General features: G+C 41.1%; 1 pseudogene; it reads left to right on the top strand.

Annotated features, from left to right (window-relative positions):
• The first annotated feature begins 289 nt into the window (after positions 1-289).
• Positions 290-749, top strand: LOC110292035 (U1 small nuclear ribonucleoprotein C pseudogene; annotated as a pseudogene).
• The last annotated feature ends 14,231 nt before the right edge of the window (positions 750-14,980 follow it).

Here is a 14,980-nt window from a genome sequence, read left to right as displayed (position 1 = left end):
AGATTCCTCACTGAAACTCTCTTCCAAGGTGTTTCTAGGTTGTATCAAGTTGAAACTTAACAAGCACATCATATAAATATTCTGATATTATAATCTTCAAAGATTTTTCCATGATCACTTATATACAAATATTTGTATAAATATATAAATAGTTTAAGTTAGAACACTCAACTTTATATGGAATATGTATTTCTGTTTTCATGGCCTGTGTTGGAAAAAATGTTCTTCAAAGCTACTTGAAGAGTTCCTGGCAGTGGGGACCTGGAGAGCCAATGGCTTGTGGATCATCATGCCTAAGTTTTATTGTGACTACTGTGATATGAATCTTACCCATGATTCGCCGTCTGTGAGGAAGACACACTATAGTGGTCAGAAACACAAAGAGAATGTGAAAGACTACTACCAGAAACAGATGGAAGAGCAGGCCCAGAGCCTGACTGACAAAACAACTGCTGCATTTCAACAGGGAAAGATCCCTCCAGCTCTATTCTCTGCTCCTCTGCCTGCAGGGGCCATGATCCCACCTCTCCCCAGTCTCCCGGGTCCTCCTCGGCCTGGCACGATGCCTGCACCCTACATGGGAGGCCCTCACATGATGCCAATGATGGGTCCCTCCTCTTCCTGGGATGATACCTGTGGGACCAGCTCCTGGGATGAGACCTCCCATGGGAGGCCACATGCTCATGATGCCCAGGCCTTCAATGATGAGACCTTCCGCCCGCCCTATGATGATGCCCACACGGCCATGACCAGGCCAGTCAGATAAGAGCAGAAGCTCTCTTTATCATTTTGTGTTTCTTGTTCTGTTTCACCAGGAGATCTTGGTGCTGAGCCTTAGTGTTTACTAGATAACTGACAGAGAAACTCCCATTCCATACAGACAGAATGCCTTTGGAGGGAGAAGTGACACATAAAAGTGTGCTTTTCGCATATATTGTGAAATGTGAAAATAAAATCATCAGCTCTTTTAGTTAAAAAAAAAAGAAAAGAAAGATACAAGAGTCCTGTTAAGATGGCAAATAGATATATTTTTATTGATAAATATACACATGATTTTGACTACCAAGGGAAAGACTAATATCAAATAACTAGTTTACAAATGGCCTTGACTCATCAACCCAAATACGTAAACATGAGATTTTGTGACTAATAGAATCCTGACTGTAAATGTTTCCCATTCTCTGAAATTGAATCAATAACCATAATTACTGTGTCATGCTGTCATGCTAGTGGGATTCTCTCTCTCTCTCTCTCTCTCTCTCTCTCTCTCTCTCTCTTCCTCCCTCCCTCCCTCCCTCCCTCCCTCCCTCCCTCCCTCCCTCTCTTTGTTTTATTGTTCATTTTTCTCATTTTCTTGATCAGTCTGCTACTGCTTTTATTTTTCAGTGATGATATTTCAACTTTGTCTTAAATTTGCTTGATTTCTTATCTTTAGTCGTTTCTCTTTTCAGCTTTGTTTTTTCTTATCTTTTACATCTTTAGCAGTATGCCTTTTCTAATATGCCTTTAATTATAATACATTTTGTTTCTTCATTTCTTTCTAATATATTTGGAGGTATTTGTGGCAGTTTGAATGTGATGTGTCACCCATAGGCTCCTGTGTCTGAAAACTTGGTCCCCAGGTGCTGGTGCAGGTTTTGAAGGTTATGCAACCTGTAGAAGACAGGGTCTCACTGGAAGAAGTGAGTCACTGCAGTGAGTTTTGGGGTATAATATTCTGGGCTTTACTGGTTGCCTCTGCTTCTGAACTGTGAACACAATATGGCCACCATTTCATGTTCCTATCTCTCATCTTAATTTCTCTCCCACAAAACACAACATGGCCTCCACCTTATGTTCCTGATATCATAGCTTCCCTACACTAGTTGGCTCTCTCTTTCTTAAGTTCCCTCCCATAAGTTGTTCCTGTCAGATACTTGGTCATGATGATGAAAAAGTAATTAATACAGTATTCTATGTGTTTCATTGTACAAAGATCTAATGACCAATGATAACTTTTTCTAAATCTTCACTATATGCTTAAGAAGAATGTGCTTTACTGACAAAACAATAGTGTCAGCGTCCCATATGTATATCTACACTAAAACAATAGTGTCGGCATTCCTATATGTATATTTACACTAAAACAAACATTTATATTGCTTTAAAATTAATAATAGCGATTACTTAGATTCTCGGGTTCTGTTAATACCAGTAGTTCAATATCAAATTATGTTTATCAAAAAAAATCATGCTCAGTTCTTATTTTCTCAGTATATCAAAAGCCAGCAGCATTTGGTATAAAGCATCACTTCTACCAGTCACATAAATATTCATATTAATTGGCTCAGGTCACTGTTAGACAATGAATTTTTTTCTCAGTATTAGAGAAAAATCTAAAATCATAGTCTGGGAATGTTGGACTTCTTGTTGTTAGAATTTCTCCCTCATTTGTAGCCTCTTTCTCCCTGTGTCTGAAAATGGTTGTCCTAGGGTCTCCTTTAATAATAACATTAAGTCCATTATTCCCATCATGGTATCTCACCACTGTAACCTCATCCAATACTAATTATCTCTCAAACCTCATGCCAAGTGACTGCCACATCTAATATTAGCATTTTAGGCTGTGGATTTGAGGGAGACATGGCATTCTATCTGTAATAAACATTATCATCTTCTTGCTCGATGTCATCCTGTCTTTACAAAGCAATCCCAAAATCCATCCCTGTCACCATTATTTAGACTAAGCTGTCAACTTCTCTTACCTTCAACCAGTTCGTTGTCCACGCTGCATCCTCATCTCTTGTCTCTGTTTTGAACTTATGCTAATTTCTAGTTTCCTACAGATTAATCATCAAACTATTTATCAAAGCAGTGGAGATCCTCCACCTACTCAACATCATCCTTTATTGCACAGTCTCCACGCCAGCCAAGCAAAAGTTCCAATGATATCTCAAATAAATCACGCCATTCACAATCTGGTGCTCTTCACACAGTGCTCTGCAGTCAAGAACTGCAGCCCGTAGCAAATACGGTACTCCATTAGACATTATCCAGACAGAGCATCTCTGAGAGGCCATGTATAGTTCTTCTAAACAGCAAATCCCTTCTCTGTGGCTCCACGTGGGTTTTTTAGGATTAATTCATTTTCTGTTGTGTGTGTTTTGCTTGCATTTTGTCTATGCACCATATATACACAGTGGCTGTGGAGACCTAAAAGAGGGGTAAAATACCTCTGAATTAGAGGTACAGAAGCTGGATCTGAGTCTGGGTCTTCTACAGGAGCAGCAAGTGCTCTTAACCACTGAGACACCTTTCTAGCCCCAAAGTGCATAGATTCTTACTATGTTGGCATAATATTAATAATTCTGAATCATGATTATCATTCTACATATTGTTTCATTGAAATACAGAGGTTTTTATGATCTATGATTTGTGTCAGGCTCTCTCTCACTGATGGTAAACATCAAATATATTTCAAATCTTCCTGCTAATCAGAACAAAATACATAGGCTATGTAAAGGGATGCCCTAGTGGGATAGCACTCAATTTTAATCCCAGCATAAGAAAGGCAGAGGCAGGAGGATCTCTGTATGTTTAAGGCTAGCCTAATCTACAAGGTGAGATCAAGGACAGCCAGAGCTACACAGAGAGATCCTGTCTCAAAACAAATCTATTTCTCTGTTTTCTCATTTTTAGTCAAGAAATTGCTAATTGCAGAGAGAGAGAGAGAGAGAGAGAGAGAGAGAGAACTGTATGTAAACCAAAAGTTTACTCTAACACTGGCTTCATTTGTATGATAGACCTAGGTGGAATCAAATATCCCAGTTATCGAGGAGGAGTGAAAATTTTGAAGATTGTTCTAACAAATTGCCATAAATTTGAGAGCTTGAAACAATAAGAAATTTATTGTCAAATGCCTGAAGACAAGCAGGTCTGAACTCAGTGTCAACGAGTTTCAAAAGTGAGATCACAGCATCAGAATTCCTCTCCCAAAAGGAATGAGAAGGACAAAGTGATTTTTTTTGCCTTTCAACTTCTGGTAGCTTCTAGAATTTTTTCTCTGTGGCCCCACTTAACCAGACTCTGCCTTTGTGGCCATATTCCCTTCTCGCACATGCGTTCTGTATGAATCCCCTCCCTATCACTCATATGTATGTGTGGGATAACATGAAATGCCTTCCTGGACAATCCAGGATAACCATCTCTAGTTCACTAAGCACAACTGCAAAGACAGTTTGTTCTTATAAGGTAGTATTTAAAAGATTCAAGGATCCAGATATTGCATCTTTGAATGTGATTTTTTTCAGCCTAATAAAATCTCCAATTAAAAGACAAAAATAAGAACAGGTGCCATCACTTAAAATAGAAGGCTAAAAGTCCAAAATTCTGTCGCTCCACGAAAACAATAAATATTCCATCCAAAACCATCACAATTCCTTGGTTTAAACATGAGAATCTATTTAAAAAAAAAATGCGAGCAAAGGGCTGTTAATGAAAACAGAAGCTTTGATGCTTCCATGTTTAAGAAACTCATTGGCAAATAAGTGGCTAATAGAACAAAGGCTGCCACACTCATACACAAAGAAGGACACAGATTGTAGGCATAATTTTTTTGCAACCTACTTTAAATAGGGGTTCAACCTCTCCTCTAGCCCAGCACTCAGCAGAGGTCGTGGAAGAGAAAAGTTGTTAGGATGTGGGGGGTGTGGACTTGTTCAGCAGGACCTGTTCCTTGGGGGTGAGTTCGATCTTCTTTCTCTGCAGTTCAGTCCTGCAGCAAACACCAAATACAACTCAGCAGCTGCAGACCAGGCCTCTAGGCAGGCAGACACCAGGCACGAACCAGCAACTGTAGTTCAATCCTGAAGAAACTGCCAGGCTCACCAACCAGCCTGAGGCAAGGCCACTGAAGTGGCAGCCTACCACAGGAACCTCACAGCAGTTCTTAGGCAAATTTCTCCCAATGGTGGCATTACCACAAGTAGAGATCAGCAACACTACTAAGACAAACCTATACATGTGTGTCATTATGAAGAATAGGGAGGCAGGGCAAACCAACCCAAAGCTCAGTGCTCATCTCCCACTGTCTGTGTAGCACATTTATACTCCTTCATCAAGTGTCCTTTCACATGTCTGTTGTATCCAAACATCCTTTCACTTGTGTCTACTTCAGGAAAACATTTTTTTCTATGTCTACTTTATGTGTGCCCCAGAAAAACATCATTTGGACTATCTAACTTTCCAAAGAAACTAGAAGTTTCCACTTCACAAGACTGATTATGAGAATCAACAGACAACAGCAGTTACAGAGGGGGACATATTTTCAGAGTCATCATAGTGCAAGATTGAGATACTGTCTTTGTAGCAAAAGTATAATATATGCATTAAATAAGAAAACAGGACATGCAGATGGAAAGTTGGCTCAGCACTTAAGAGCCAGTTCCAGGTCATCCAATGCCTTTTCTGGACTTCTCAGACAGTAGGACACACACACACATGCACACAAACACACACACACAAACACACACACACACACACACACACACAGCATGCACACAGCACGCACTCACATGCACACACGCCTATAAAACTCCAATACATATAAATTTTTTAAATTAATAAGACAAGAAGACTCATAATTGAAGAAATTGATAAAGAGGCACTATCCTCAGATAACCTCACAGACTGGATTTACTAGAAAATGACTTTAGCTCCATTACCTCAAATGTGCTCAAATTGCTCAAAAAAAAAAAAATGGTGAACAAGAAACTAAAGGAAATCAAGGGAATGGTTCATACCTTGTTTCTCTTTAAGTCAATAAGTCATCAATAATGTAAAAAAGTAATAAAAGAAACTGTGGCTTGGAATAGTACCACAACTAAAATGAAAATTCCACAAAAGTAGTTTGAAGCAGATTAGCGCAGGTGGGAAAAAACAATCAACAGGGGCTGGTGAGTTGGCTCAGTGGGTAAGAGCACCCGACTGCTCTTCCGAAGGTCCAGAGTTCAAAATCCCAGCAACCACATGGTGGCTCACAACCATCCGCAATGAGATCTGGTGCCCTCTTCTGGTGCGTCTGAAGACAGCTACAGTGTACTTACATGTAATAAATAAATAAATCTTTAAAAAAAAAAAAAAAAAAAAACAATCAACAAACTTAAAAAATTGATCCACTAAGATTTGGGCTAAAAGCAGAACGAAAGGAGGGATAATGGAAGAAGAGGAGCTCTGTGGGCAGCACTAACCACACCAGCAGACACACAACCGAAGCCAGGAGGACAGGGGAGTGATGGGACAGATAGACAGGACTCTATGCCCTCCATCCTCACAAACAAGTTCAAGTTAAGCTTTAGAAGACTCACACATAAACTCTCAATAGAAAGGGAGGAAAGTTTTCAGAGCAGCCAGAGGGGATAGGTTCTCACCAAAGCAGGGAGTTTCAATGAGATTAGCAAACAATTTCTCCTTGAAAACTCTAGACCCTAGAACAGAATACCCTCAGTTACTTTTTACTTGTTCATTTGGTTTGGTTGTTTTTGTTGTTGTTGTTGTTGCTGCTGCTGCTGCTGCTGCTGTTGCTGCTGCTGTTGTTTCAAGGTACCTATTTGTTACTCTTTAAAGACTTATTGTTGATGGACTCAGAAGTAGATGTTCTCAGTGAGGACAGCCTCTATTTCTTAGCAATCTGTTCCTGATGCTTTTCTTTGGCTTCCTTCATTCTCCTGGTCAAAGCTTGCCATATTCTGCAGCCTCCTCCTTGTTTTCTTTAGGACATTGTTTCTTCAGAGGACCATATTGGTGTTTGTGTTGCACAAGATGCTGAATATTGGGTGGTTTGGACCTGGGCTTCTTATCGTCGTTGTTTAAGGGCTTTCTGACAACATACTAGCAGACATCATCTTCTTTAGAGAGATCAAAAAAGCTTTTGGATTCTGCTGGTTCTTTTAGGTCCCAGCCAAGGAGGCACAATAGGGTCAGTTAGTCCAGGAATCTTTTTCCTTCTCTCCTTTCTTGACAATAACCAAGTTGAGAATGCTTAGACTGGCATCCACAATGCAGTCATAGACAGATGTGTGCTTCCTCTCTTCAGTTCTCCCTGGTCTCCAACAGGAATGCCCCTTACTCGATAGCAGGCATATTTTGCCATGAGTCAAAACTCCTTGCTTCATGGGAAAACCTTGTTTGTCATCCCACTGCTAATTCAGACCACACAACCCTTCCACTCCTCACCTAGAACCTTAGCAGCTCCTTCTGTTGCCATGAACTTCTCACAGAGCATATGAAGGCTACGTTGTCATTCAATGAGTTTCCAACAACTGCTGGCTGGAAAGAAATAACTCAGCTTCATCTTGACACAGCTAACTACCTAGAAGGCCTCACAAAAAAGAGCAAGCTAACGTTTTTAAGTACTAGGAAAAATAATATTGCCCCAGAATTCTCTATCTAGAAAAACTATTCTTTCAAAATAAGAGAAAATTAAAACAAGAAATACTAATGAGTGTCCTCAAGATAAGGTGGAAGGTTACCAAGGTAACTCAAATATTTAAGAAATTTTAAAACCAGGTGTAAAGCTAACTGTATATGGAAAGGAAAAAAAAACACTAGTTGTTGAATTTTGGCTTTGCATGTTGTTTTAACTAAGGTTCTTCAGAAAGACAAGGCAGAGGGGAGTGTTATAAAGCAGCTAGCTCATTTGACTGTGGAGGCTGAAGATTCCCACAATAGGCTGCATCCATAATTTGGATCCATGAGAACCAGTAGGTCAGCTCAGCTAAGATCACAAGCATCTAAATCTAAGAAGCCAATGGTGCATCTCTCAGATCTAGTGTTACTGTGCATCTCTCAGATCTAGTGTTCCAAGAGTCCATAGATTCCCCACTAGGCATCATAGAGTTCAAAAATCAAGACACATTGAAGTTCTGGCATCCAAAGGGAGGAAAATGGGATTCCCAACACTAAAAATCAGCAAGAAGACCCTTCTTTCCTTATATTCCATGCAGACCAACATTGATCAACATTGTACACTTGCATTGAAAGCAAGCATTCTTCCTACAGTCTGTTGACTCACTTGCTAATCTCATCTGGGCCCCCCACCAGCACATTTTAGGGAGTCAAACGGGTTTCCCTTTCAACAGAAGAGGTGTACAATGTCTACTAAAGCATTGATAGTAATGTGAGAGTGAAGAAGAAACAGTATTTTACCAATTAGCTGTGTGGTCTTTAATGTTATTAAATCAATATCCAAGACCAGTTAGTCAACATTCCATTTACTGTAACAAATACCTGAGAACCTATTTCTAAAAAGAAAGGGTTGTTTGGCCCACAGCATTGGAGATTTCAATCCACCCTCTTTTAGTCTTGGGGTAAAGCAACACGTGTTGCTAGGGTATCTGTTGAATAGTAAATCTTCTTTTCTCAAGGCAGCTGGGAAGGAAGCAAAAAAGAGAAATGGGTCAATGTCTCAATGTCTTGGTCAAAGGCATCCCCTCAGAAAGTCCTCACCCTCCTCCACTTGTCTCCACCTCTTAATAACTATACCAGTTCTCAATCGTGCCAGAGGCTGAAAGCCAGCTTTCAATAATGGGCTGTTGGAAGACACTTATCCAAATCATAGCATGTATTCCACTGATATGAAGTAGCTAGGATGTATAAATGAAAGAAACAGAAAGCAGAAACTTGACAAAACCATCACAGCTTCTTTTGGGGGATGGGGAAAATGTTCCATAGTTGGATAGGGTGTGGTGACTGTGCACTCCATAATTGTGCTTACGCCAGTCTTAAATCATTACATGCTGACATATCATGAGAACTCTACTTCAATAAAAATGTAAAAGATTAAAAGTAAAAAGTTTTACCTCATCCTTAAGGAAGCCAATGCCTAAAGAGATAGGAAGATAACTGGGCAGGGTCATGAAATGGCGGTTTATAAAGCTGATCTTATCTAGCACTCTAGAGCTAGATTAACACTTGCACGTGATTGGAGAAGTATACAAGGAAGGTTTTTCCAACCCTGGGATGTTGCCTGGTAGAGGTAAAGGTTCCACAGTGAAATATAATTTAAGGGACAGACTCTCTTTAATACTCATGGTTGTAACTATATGAAAAACTCCAACCTCTGCCCTCTGCCCTCTGCCCTCTGCCCTCTGCCCTCTGCCCTCTGCCCTCTGCCCTAAACTCAAACTTCATGACTGGCTTCAAGCACAACCTCTACTGGCTCACTTCAGCAACACAGACTCAACACACACAGCACCTGTTATATTCCCAGGGGAAATTTATTCATCACTGTATTGCAGTACTGGTCCACTGCAGTGTGTTTATTTTTCTTGCTTTCAACCAATATAATACCAGGAATATGGAGACCCACCCTTCAAAATATTAGCTACTGCTGAATGAACGTTCTAACTCTAACAGCTAACTAACTCCACAGTACAGGTGGATTTGCCAAGATTAACTCTACCCCTACTCTATGAAAGGCACTGAATTAAAACAAGGAGTTCTGACTCACTGTACTTAGTTAGGAGCATGGGTTACATAGATGGGCGCTTGTTTGTTTGTTTGTTTGTTTGTTTTCCTTTTCTTTTTCCTACAAGTGAGTTTCTCGGCTTTGAACTTTGGAGACTAAAAACAGTGTTATACTGAGAGTGTGTGTGTGGTGGTTCTAATGAGAATGGGCCCGAGAGGCTCATATGTTTGAATGGTTTGGTTCAAAGTTGGGAGAACCATTGGCAAGGATTGGTACGTACGGCCTTGTTGGAGGAGGTGCATCACTGGGGTGTGGTTTGAGGTCTGAAAAGCCTGTACCGTTCTGTTAGCTCTTTGCATTGTACTTGTTGTCACCACATGGAAGGTCTCGGGGACAGCTACAGCATCTTCCTGACACCAGCTGTGCTCCCTGAAAGTCATAGACTCACCCTCTGAAGCTGTAAGAAACCTCCCTCTCAAATGCTCCTTTTACAAGCTTCCTTGATCATGGTGTCTCTTCACATCAATAGAACAATAACTCAGACAGTTTATGATGAAGGCAAGTCAAGGAAAAGCAGAGACCTTTGGCTACTAATGGAGGCTGCTGTGTCACTTATGCATCCTTGTAAGCTGTTTGTGGAAATGTCACATCTTAGATGGATTACTCTGTGTCATTTACAGTCACCAAGGTCAAATCGACAAAAGCTGACAGCTATAGAAACAAGCCCAGGAGGAGGAATTTAGGCCTTGAGGACACTGTTCAGTTACCCATTATTATGATTTTAAAATACGATACCATTGCTTTCCACAAGCACCTGGCCACATCAACCATACTCACCTACCAGGGCATCCTCATGAGGAGACTAAGAACCTGTCACCTCATGAGCTCAGGAAGACCCCAGCCAATGCCACATTAGTATTACTGGTACTTTCTTCTCTTCCCTAGGCATTCTAAGGTTCTTGTTCTGTTTTGTTTTGTCTTTCCTTTTCTCCCTGTGATTTGTCACTGTTTTAAGTGAGGATAGCAATGATAATAGTGGAGGGTAAACAAAAAGACCATTAACCATTTATCTGTATACTTGATACTTTCCTGGAGTCGAATGAAAGGCCATAAATTATTATTCTCTTAGGTGATGCATATAGCACTTGCATAAGAATGACCTCGACTACTTATTAAAAAGTGCATCCAACGGGTTGTGCCAGGCCTGCTGATCAACGTTCAGACTCTAGAATCTGCACATTTGTTCTACTTCATAGAGTATCCATTGCACAATAAAGTTTGAAACTACAGCAAAATGCATATGAAATATTCTCAACCACAGCTTTTTCTGTCCTCCAAACCCATGCATCTGGCCAACAGACATAGAAGTTCTTGTGCAACAGAGATCATGTGTCATCATTCATCAATACACTGTTTAAAACACCTTTGCTAAGCAATGTGTCCATCATCAGATCAGATGCTGATTTATAAAACAGATGGATCATAACAGATGTAACAGATATCCAGAAAATATTTACTGAGTGAACAAATAAACAAACCAAAGAAATACTCAGTCTTATGAAGGAGACCCTTTTAAGCATGCTTTTCTCTTCTATTGGGAAGCTCATATATTAGGAATCTTCTGGCCAGTGGTTCGATTTGACACATTCCTCAGGAACTTACCACATAACCATCTACTTTCTTCTCCAAGGACTTCAAAATATACAGCCACCGGTGTCGTCAGTGATTTCCTGGTTGAACTATAAGCATAGTGACGTATACACTCTATTTCCACAAAGGAAATTCACAGTAGATAAAATCTTTAATATCTCACAGAATGATGCTCCCTTGCTGACTCTGTTGGGAGTTGAAGCCAGTGCTTTCCACAAATTTTTCTGAAGCACTCCTCTCTGCAACAAGTGATGTCTTCTCAGAGAAGGACCAATTAGTCTCCATGACTGAGCATTTTCAATATAACAGGTACCATGTTCCTAAAAAGACATGATGCTGAATAAGATGGTACAGGATACCCAAGTTTCCAGAGAACCCATCGGCTATCAGATCAGCATGTCTGATATGAACAAGGGATCTCTCCCCCAAGAATGAATGAATTCTAAGACTATTACTGGAATGAAAAACAATCCATCTACTGAGCAGAAGAGGAGAGCGGGCTTTAGCTGACCTGAGCTTCAGAGTCAGACATAATGGCTGTCAGATGGTCTGACAAGCCGCACACGTGAGTCACTTAGACTCAGCTTCCTGAGTCATTCTTACTGTAACAAGTTGTTCTAGAATGTCATACTTCATAGTTTACTTGAGTCTTGTAATGATACTACTGCTCTTGGTTAAAATGTTCAAAGGCACAGTATTCTAGTCCAAGTATCACTAAAAAAAATTTAGTCCTTGGAACAAACTATTTAATCAGGTTTTTATCAGGCTGCAGTTTAGTCTAAATCATCCCTAACTCATTTGTTTGTTTTTGTTTTTGTTTCCTCCCCATCTCCTACTTAAAACATATACAAATATTCCTCTCAGTTTCTTCTTTTGTTTCTTATGTCCCTGGTTTAACTCTCCACATCTGGAGTTTCAACAGTTACCCCTCTGAAAGGACTCTCTCTTTGACATCACTCATCCTCTCTCTCTAGAGACTGCTGTGGTTGCTGCAGAAGGAGCTTGAGCCAGTGGAAACCTGAGCTTGAACTGGCTAGGGTATGGGGATGTGGCCTTGGAAAGACAAAACCAGAGACGTGTTTAAACAGTTGAAGCTCAGAGTCAAGGAAGTCACAAGTAGACATCAGTAAGAGCCAGGGAGAACTGGCAGACGGTTTACTCGGTGAGCCAGCTGGTCAGCACTGAAGTCAGGATGGAGGATTAGGGATAAATTCTGAAATGTGTAATTCCTCGCCTCCCTTTTCTTTCCCTTGCCTCATGAACAGTGTAGTTCTACAGGCATGAGTAGAAGTGTAACAGTAGATTAATACCTAAAGCAGCAGCCATAGAGACCTGGAGAAGGTCAGGAATGGCCCTGATGGCCCCTGTGAGCTGCAGCTTAGAGTTTTCTCTCCTGCCTTGCAAGGGGGGGGGGGGGGGGTGTTGTGATGACAGGGGAGTTGGTTACAAGTTTGGAACCAGACATCTTTCTCTTCCTTGACTGTCATCCCAGGTCTCTGAGCCTTACAAGGCCCCACTCACTAATTTTCAGAACTCTTCCACATTCACTAAACCTCAAATGCAGCTGCAACGCCTGTTACCCTGGCTCCTCTTTGTGAGGGAAGAGGAGGGACACAGTGAGCAACACTCCTCAGTCACCCTGCAGCTCCCAGAAAGCAGCTTTTCTTTCTTTCTTTTCTACACTTTCAAAACTTTTTATTGATTCTTTATGAACTCCACATCATGCACCCTAATCCCGTTCATCTTCTCCTCTCTTCATATCTGCCCTTGCAACTTCCCCCTCAAGAGAAAAAAAATCAAAATTAAAATTAAATTTTTTAAAATCTTGTTATGGAAGCTACAGTGTGTCACAGTGTGTCACAGTGTGTCACAGTGTGTCACAGGGTACACCCTTTCGTTCAAACATCTTTACATGCAAATGTTCATTGCAATGAGTCATTAGTCTGGTTTGCGGTCCCTGGCTTCTGCTACATTATCAATACTGGATTCTCATCAGGACTTCTCTCAGATATCCTGCTGATGCCGTTTTTGGAGATCCTGAAGCTTTGGATCTGTAGGAGTGGCTCCTTCATGCACTCTAGGGGCTCAAAGATAAGAGTAGATGTTGGGGTGAGCCAGCTCAAAGCACTAGATCTGAGCCAGGGTAGCAGTTGAGTTGATCAGCCTGCCAGCTCTCCTGTACCCACACCACCAAGGCCAACTCTCTACCAACTCTACCCTGCTAGCTCACTCAGCTGCAGCTGGCAAGGAGCAGGGCTAGCTCATCCTCCCACCCTCCCAGCCCCACCCCCACCCCTGCCACCAAGGTCAGCTCTACTGTGCTACCGAGGTGAGGTGCTGGGCCTGCTCTCCCAGGTGCTGCAAGCCAGTGAAGGGCAAGGCCAGCTCTCCTGCCCTCATAACCCTGGGGCCAGCAGGCCAGAGAATGTAACCTTCCAATTATGTTGATGTTGAACAAATTATCTTGGAGATTTTTTTTTCCATCATGGTACAAAAGGAAGAAGGAAGAATAGAATATGAGCTTATTAAATCTAGTTTCCTTCCACGAGGCACAAGCCAAGCCACGAGGTGGCTATGTGACCTAGTTGGTCACATAGCTTTCTAATACAGAGGTAGGACTACCTCTAAATCTGTTCATTCTTCATCCAGTGTGCTTAATGTTGCATAGGCTGATGTCATTTTCAACTAGAGAGTAAAATGTAAAGGACATTGGCTTTGCTCTATGTAATTGAAGATAAAAAAATAAAATGGTAATGGGACTAGAAAGATAACTCAGCAATAAAGATCACTGCTGCTCTTCTGGAAAAACCTGATTTAATTTCTGACACCCACATGGTAACTCTAGTTCTAAGAGATCCAATGCCCTCGCCTGGCCTCCGTGGGCACCAGGTATGCAAATGGTACATAGACAGATATGCAGACACTCATATTCATAAAATAAAAATTTTAATTAAATTATTGTAAACTAGTCAAGAAAAATGTTGTAAATTTCTAGACAACACCTAAGTCAAGTGATCAAATAAGAATCATTGACCACAGGGTAACCACCACAAGACAACTAATGACAAATAATGCAAACACAGCCAGAGACCTGTGGCCTGAAGCTGATAATATTATACGAATCTAAATAAAAGGTCATTGTTTCAATATCTGTCCTAAGGACTTCCAGTTTCAAGATTTCAAAAGTCAAGGAAGACTGGGTAACTAGTTAAAATGAAGAGGCCAGAGCAGCCATGACAGCACAGGGCAGAGCCCAGAGCAGCCATGACAGCACAGGGCAGAGCCCAGAGCAGCTATGACAGACAGCATGGGATAGCGTCTGTCCTCCTGATCTGGGTCTCCTTGATAATGAGACAAACAGCAAAGTATGAGTGAATTCTGAGGACCAGGAAGAAGCAATATCCCAGTGAAGGTCTCCCAGTGTTATAAGAAATGTTGGGGGGGGTGGAATATCTCTAATATAGCTCAGAAGTGGTGGACCACTTGGTGTCATTTGGTGAAAAATAACTCTGCTGTGCTTGCTACTTTGCTATAAGATTGTCGTTGTTTCCACACTTTTTTATTTACTTTAAGAATTGCCTCTAGTTCAGGATTTAGAAGGTGTCAGGCTCACTATATTCACTGTCTTTCTCTATGTGGTGGTGCACACCTTTAATCCCAGCACTCGGGAGGCAGAGGCAGGCAGATTTCTGAGTTCAAGTCCAGCCTGATCTACAGAGTTCCAGGACAGCCAGGGCTACACAGAGAAACCCTGTCTTGGAAAAAAAAAATATATATATATATATATTTGTCCATAGAAGGCAATATTGTGGAGCAGCCTGAAATTTCTCTTCTCCAGTCCTATTAAGTTTAACACTGCAGAGGATAGGAAGTGTTCTGTCGAGC

This window comes from Mus caroli, unplaced genomic scaffold (genome assembly GCF_978045245.1).
Source record: "Mus caroli unplaced genomic scaffold, Mus_caroli_1 scaffold_3, whole genome shotgun sequence".
NCBI lineage: Eukaryota > Metazoa > Chordata > Mammalia > Rodentia > Muridae > Mus > Mus caroli.
This window is presented reverse-complemented; position numbering and strand designations above follow the sequence as displayed.